This window comes from Plecotus auritus, assembly GCF_963455305.1.
Source record: "Plecotus auritus genome assembly, chromosome: 2".
Classification (NCBI taxonomy): Eukaryota; Metazoa; Chordata; class Mammalia; order Chiroptera; family Vespertilionidae; genus Plecotus; species Plecotus auritus.
The window spans coordinates 31,729,627-31,736,495 of record NC_137771.1 but is presented as its reverse complement, the minus strand read 5'-3'; the positions used below and the strand labels follow the sequence as shown (position 1 = coordinate 31,736,495).

Sequence of the window (6,869 nt, the reverse complement as noted above, 5' to 3'; positions counted from 1 at the left end):
AATACCCCCCTGGTTGTTTTAAGAGAGAAATGTAATATTAGGAATTGGCTGCGCGGTATTCAACAAGTGGAAAAGCAAACAGTGAGCTATCCGAGGTATTAACTTCAGGTAACAGAGACCACCTCTGGGGATGGGAGGACAAGGGGAGAAGTTGGGTTATTAGAACCTAGAAACTGGGACCCAGACCCTCTAGGTGGGCACACCTGTGCCTGGTACTGGTATAACCGAGGGGCCACCATGAGGCTGGTCTGGGAAAAAACCTGGAAACTGGACCCAGTTGCTACTGGAACCAATTGCCCCTGCCAGGGAGAAGGGCTGTTGTGAGGTGCTGCTAACAGACAAGAACAGAGAGCATCAAGCTCTTTCTTCCTCACCCAGCCTTGGACTCCCTGCTGCCCCCTATCCACAGAAATGGCTGTGAAAACAGCTGGCGAAACAGAAACGGCCGACAGAGTGTCAGCCCCAGCATCACAGAACAGAATAGGAAATACAGTCAATAATATTGTAATAACTATGTATTGTGCCAGGTGGGTATTGGAAATATCAGGGCGTCACTTCGTAAAGTATATGGTTGTCTAACCACTATGCTGTCCCCCTGAAACTAATACAAAATAATATTGAATGTCAACTGTCATTGAAAAAATACACAAAACGGAATATAGCGGGGTGCGTTTGGGGCTGAGAGCTAGCCGTTTAACAACTGGCACTGGGAGAGGGTGGGAAAAGGGGCTGAGCTGAGAGTGAACGCGAGGTTCTCTCCTCCCCCAGATACACGTTGCTGCCACTGCACCTCCATTGCGAGGCGGCGTCTCGGTGCCCTCGAAGCAGGCCTGGCCCCCGCGCTCCGGGATATCTGCTTCCATGGGTGTTCACCCTGGGCAGGCCCCGGACGAGAATCCCAAGCTCTTGCCCTCTTTTCTCTGTTTTAGCCCTGGCAGAGTTCCTTGTCTGACATGAGAAACTGCTTACTCTATGACTTCAGCAAAACTCATTCTCTAGGTCATCACATTTTATTGCAAGTTTCATATTAAAGTTTATTTAAAGAGAAGATTTTAGAATTCTGGAAAATTTCTTTTCTCTCTGATATATGTTGGCTCTTGGAATTGAATGTCTGACTCTTCAAAACAGTCTTGCTTTGGACTCTTTCAAGAGTCCGGTTGGACTTCAGTGCTGAACAATGACTTCTTTATCCTCCTGTGCTCCACCACCTCCTCGGACGATGGGTGAGGGGCCACCCAGCAGCGAGAAACATTCGAGGGAAGAAAAACCCTCAGTTTAAAGCTCCCGATATTATCCTGCACCAAAAACATGAATTGAGCACTGACTATGTGCTTGGTGCCGTGCTAAGACTGCAGCTCTCACCGTATTTGTCCTCATAACAAGCCTGCGAGGAAAGCACACAGGTCCCTGCGGCAGCCTGGGCCTCTGCATGGTGCCACCAATTCCATCCTTTCAGCTTTTGGAAAACTGAGGCCTAAGGCGGCCATGCAAACCAGAAATGAATACAAGCTGTGGAGCAGTCTAGCACTGGGAAGTCACTGAACCTCACTTTATTTTCATTCTTTACAAGTATGTTTTTATTCATTTTAGAGAGGAAAGGAGAGGGAGAGGGAGAGAGAGAGGGAGAGGGAGAGAGAGAGAGAGAAAGAGAGAGAGAGAAACGTCGATGTGAGGGAGAAACATTGATCAGTTGCCTCCTGCACCCACCCCGACCAGGGATCAAACCCACAATCTGGGTAGGTGCCCTGACTGGGAACAGAACCAGCGACTTTTTAGTGCCTAGGACAACACTCAAATAACTGAGCCACACTGGCCAGAGCTGACCTTCACTTTCTACAAAATACAATGTCATAAAGATTTGAGATAATAGATGGGAAATTTGGGGCACAGTGCCTGGGAAATAATGGGTATTTGATAAATGTTGATACTATGGATGATGATGATGATGATGATGATGGTGGTGATAAACCTGTATTGACTGTTACTATGTCAGGCACAGGGCTAAGCACTTCACGTGTGTGAATTATTTTGATCCCCGTAATCAATCTCTATCCACACGGGAACACTCTCCCTCCTCCCACCCAGCCCCACTGGTCTTTCTCGTCAGGCACCCACCCCTGGGGCATAGCTCTGAGTGTGAATAAGGCCCACTCAGGAGAGGACATCCTTGCACTGGACTGCGTGTTCATTGGGATGGTCGGCAACCTCTCCCCCACCCACAGCTTTTTGTTAGCGTTGTTGTGGTTTCTTTCATTCAGCGCTTTGAGTGTTGTATAAACTTCAGTTCCCCACCTTTCTAAGAACATTTTTGTTTGTTGCATTGAGAAACAAACAAAAGGCTTTGTGATTTTCTTCTTTTTGCTTTGTTATTTTTATACCATTATTCGAAAATTCTTTGAGATTTACAAAAGAGTTGTAAAACTGGTACAGAGAGTTCACCCAGCTTCCCTTCATGTTACATAATGTTTCATAACCGCAGCACTTTCATCAAAACGAAAAATTTGAGGCTGGCATATCACTGTGAACTACAGACTTCATTTGGATCTCACCAGTTGTTATTTCTTTTCTTCTTTTTTTTCATGATCTGTGACTTTGTTTTTAATTATCTTAAGCCTTATGATGACATAATTTACAATTTTGTGTTGATCTATTCTCTACTTTAATCCTAGTGAGCTGGCAAAGCACAATTACCAATCACACACATATATAGTCAATGAATAGCTATTCAAGACAATCCTGAATTATAACTTACTGTAGTATGACTTAAAGAATTCACAAAGTTTGCTACTATATCTTGTCATGCTCAATTTTAAAAGCACCCGACCTTAAAGATCACCTATAAAATGTAGAAGTGTTAAATACTCTTTGATATTATACAGAAACCACACTAAAATGCCTTTCATTCAGTAGAAAGCAACAGTTCAGATACAGGGAATTTTATTAAATTGGCACAGTTGGGACCAAAAAAGATAAAATGGTCACTGCCAGCTCATCTGCAGCCCTTCCTTTTAACAGGCTGATGAACACAACCTGAAACACTAGCAAGTCTCGCAGGTCTGAGGACAGTGAAGGGATTTCCTCAGGATTTAAACGTATTAATACAACCAGTCACATAAACCTAAATATAAGCCCATCTCCTACAGGATCTGAGATGGCACTCACCACCTCTGTGAAAAGTTGAACACTAGGAATCAAGTCCAACCATATTTTAGAAGGGAGGACAGTGACAGTGCTTGGTGAACCAAAATTATCATCAAAGCTCAAAAAGCTGACCATATTCATTTAACCACAAGCCAATCTCATTTAAATCAGGACTGCCCGAAAGAAATGCTCTATTAGCCATTCATGATCTGAATTCTGGTGTATGAGATCAATTTAAATATGGTACACATAGAAAAAGTCATGAGACATTTGTAATAAATAAGGCAGTGGCCAACTATTACTCCTTAGTAGCTTTTTTGAGATAAGCTATCAAGTCTGCCCTTTCTGCACTCTTCTTAATGCCAGCGAAGATCATTTTTGTTCCAGGGATGTACTTCTTGGGATTCTCCAAATACTCCATCAGTGTAGCCTCACCCCAGGTGATACCTTTGTTCTTGTTGGCATCCGTGTAAGAAAATCCAGGGGCCTGGCCTGTCTTTCACCCAAAGAGACCATGGAGATTTGGCCCAGTCTTGTGCTTGCCTCCCTTTTCCAGAGTATGGCACTGGGCACACTTCTGAACAAAAATCTCCTTGCCCTTCTCAACATCACCCATTTTTAAATCGCTCGTTAGTCGCGCGCGACACGGAGGTACCCACTCGCAAGCCGGACGTCCCGCTCTCTCTGTTATTTTTTTAAAATATATTTTTATTAATTTCAGAGAGGAGGGGAGAGGGAGAGAGAGAGATAGAAACATCCATGATGAGAGAAAATCATTGATCAGCTGCCTCCTGCAATCCCCACACTGGGGATCCAGCCCGCAACCCGGGCATGTGCCCTGACAGGGAATTGAGCTGTGGCCTCCTGGTTCATAGATCTATGCTCAACCACTGAGCCACACCAACCGGGCTGGATCTCACCAGTTTTTCCACAAATGCCCGTTTTCTGTCCCAGGATAAACACTGCATCACATGTCGCTGTCATGTCTCCTCAGTCTCCTTAGTTCTGTGGCGGTTTCGCAGTCTCTCCTTGGTTTTTCATGGCTGTGGCTTTTGAAGAGTCCTGGTGAGCTAATCTGTAGATTGTGCCCGAGGCTTTGTCCGATGTTGCTCGTGATTAGACTGGGCTTATGGAACTGGGAGGAATAGCACACGAGTGAGGTGGCCTTCTCCCAGTATCATATCTGGGAGTGGATGCCATCAACAGGCCTTGTTACTGGTGATGTGAGTCCGGCCGGTGCTCCACTGTAAAATGGCTATTCTTCCTTTTTCCATGTACTCGAGGAGCAAGTCATAAGTCCAGTCTGAGTAGAAGAGAATTAAGCTGCACTTCCCAGAGCAAGGAGTATCAAAGAATTTCTGGACATCTGTTAGAAGCACAATTAATATTCTGAAGAAGATACTTTGAGGCTAGGCAAATATTCTATTTATCCTTAAATTTTCACCCACTCTTTTAGCATTCATCAGTGGATCTTGCCTGCAGCAACTATTAATGTGCTATGGAACAATTTTTATTTATTTTATTTTATTTGGGGAGGGTGTGTGTTGTGTGTGTGTGTGTGTGTGTGTGTGTGTGTGTGTGTGTGTGTGTGTGTGTGTGTGTGTTTCTGCAAAGAGCTTTACTGTTTCCATTTAGTCCAATGCATGGGAGAGGGCTCCAGGGTGGTTAAAAGAATGGCTAGTGGTTCCGGGGAGAGGCTCAGGCAAAAGCCAGACACCAGGGGAACGCAGAGGGGCCCCTCAAAGGCCTCTGGGCTCCAAAGGCTCCTAGTCGAGCTTGAGGGTGAGCCTTTCAAAGAGATAGTCGCCCAGCCCAGCCTGGGGGGCAGGGGCAGCCAGCCTGCAGAGGTGAGTCAGGTGTAGCCCATCTTCTTCATGAGTTTCACCTGCTCATCCAGGAGGTGGTTCTCCAGGAAGCCACAGAGATGAGGGTCTGTGTGGGTAGAACCCAGGGCCTGCAGCTCCGAAGGGCCTGGTTCAGGTTCCTCTCCAAGGCCGGGGCGGCTTCCCTGGCGTCCTGAGTTTTGCCCACTCACCTTGGAGAGGCTTCAGCACCTCCTGGAAGAGAATGTGGCCACGTGCTGGTTTTGCATCTTTAAGAGACGCTCAGGTCCCTCGTGCTTCTTCTCCACCAACTTGCGAAGAAGTGGCCCAGGAACACGTAGGTGTGGGAAGCCCGCGGATGCAGGTTGCCAGGCGGTTGACAGCAGCCTCCACCTGGGTGGAATCGTTCTGACGAATTTGGGAGCTCGTGGTTGTTTGGCAATAAGGAGTTAAAGGTAGAGAAAGCACAATGTGTTGGCTGGTCTGAAGTGGTGACTGGAAAAGACGGTGGAGGGTGGTCGGAGGCTGGAAGAAGGGGCGTCCTTGGGTCTGTTCCATCCACACACTGTTGAAGCAAGAGACAGAATTGGGACCGCCGAGGGCACTGTCTAGAACACTTTTTAACGTAAAAGATACCATGGTGTTCATTGTTTGAGAACATCTTACAGGCGTCCTCAAACTACGGCCTGGGGGCCACATGCGGCCCACTGAGGACATTTATCCGGCCCGCCGGGTGCCGCTGCCTGTCCTGCTTAGCAGCCGACTCGTCCCGGGCCCGCAGTGCGCATAGGAATTTGTTCATAGTTTTTTTTTTAAACTATAGTCCGGCCCTCCAACGGTCTGAGGGACAGTGAACTGGCCCCCTGTTTAAAAAGTTTGAGGACCCCTGACTATAATGTCAATAAGCTATTGTGAAATCAATGTTTGTATGGTCTGAACCACAGTAAAATCGACAGGGTCTCGATGGATTTTAAATCTATTGTATTCAGGGCTGATTCAGAGCTGGGACACCCCCACCCTCACATTGGCTCTGATTTTTTTATTGAAATACTGGTGCCCTCATTGGTAAATAGTTCTTGCCGGCACCCTCTCCAAATTCATTCCCTCTCCAAGCCTTTGGAAACCTCTCCTGCTGTCTCCACAGTTAAAAACAAAACAAAATGGTCCAGGCAGTTCAGTTATGAGCACCTAGCAGAGGGTTGTCACAATCTTGCTGCAAGGGAAAAGTCTCCAGCAGGCCAATTCCAAAATTCGATCCTAGGAGCGACACTTTCTGGGGAAAGGGAATGTCTACAATGACTACTGTTAGATTAGCAAGAAAAAGAGAATACTGTGCACGTACCAGTCAGGTGAGAGCATTGGCTCTGGAAATTGGTTTGGGGACAGTTTGCTTATTTAACACTATCCAGCTGCTAAAGAGTTAATATTTGGCTCAGGACTGGAGCCTCCTGTGCCCCTCCACCCCAGCCTGGGGTTAGGTGCCTTCCATTCTGATGGTCAGCCCTGTGCTCGGCAGATAGTTAAGTACTGTGAATGGTATCCAAGTTTTGTGTATAACACAAGGCATCCTATATTATAAAAGGCTAATATGCAAATTGTCCCCTTGACCTGGAGTTCAACCAGGGGGCAGGGTGGGCCGGCCAACCTCCCATGTTCCCTCCCCCGGGCCAGCCCGATAGGGGCGGGCCGGCCATAACCCACCTGTGCATGGATTCGTGCACTGGGCCTCTAGTATTAAATAATCAGTCTACAGTTTAGTTCAGGTACAATTCGATTGGGCTCAGAGAAAACAGGCATTGGAGCCAGGAAAAGCTGGTTTTGAAAACCAGTATCCAGTACAAGTTCTGGAACAATCTGTTTTGGGGCAAGTCACTGAACCTGACTTTACATAAAGTAGGTAGGGAC

General features: G+C 46.7%; 1 pseudogene across 1 annotated transcript; it reads right to left on the bottom strand.

Moving 5' to 3' along the window:
- Positions 1-3,321: 3,321 nt before the first annotated feature.
- On the bottom strand, positions 3,322-3,757 carry LOC308241619 (cytochrome c-like; annotated as a pseudogene). The gene has a single exon. The product of its transcript is annotated as a cytochrome c-like (transcript).
- Positions 3,758-6,869: the final 3,112 nt, after the last annotated feature.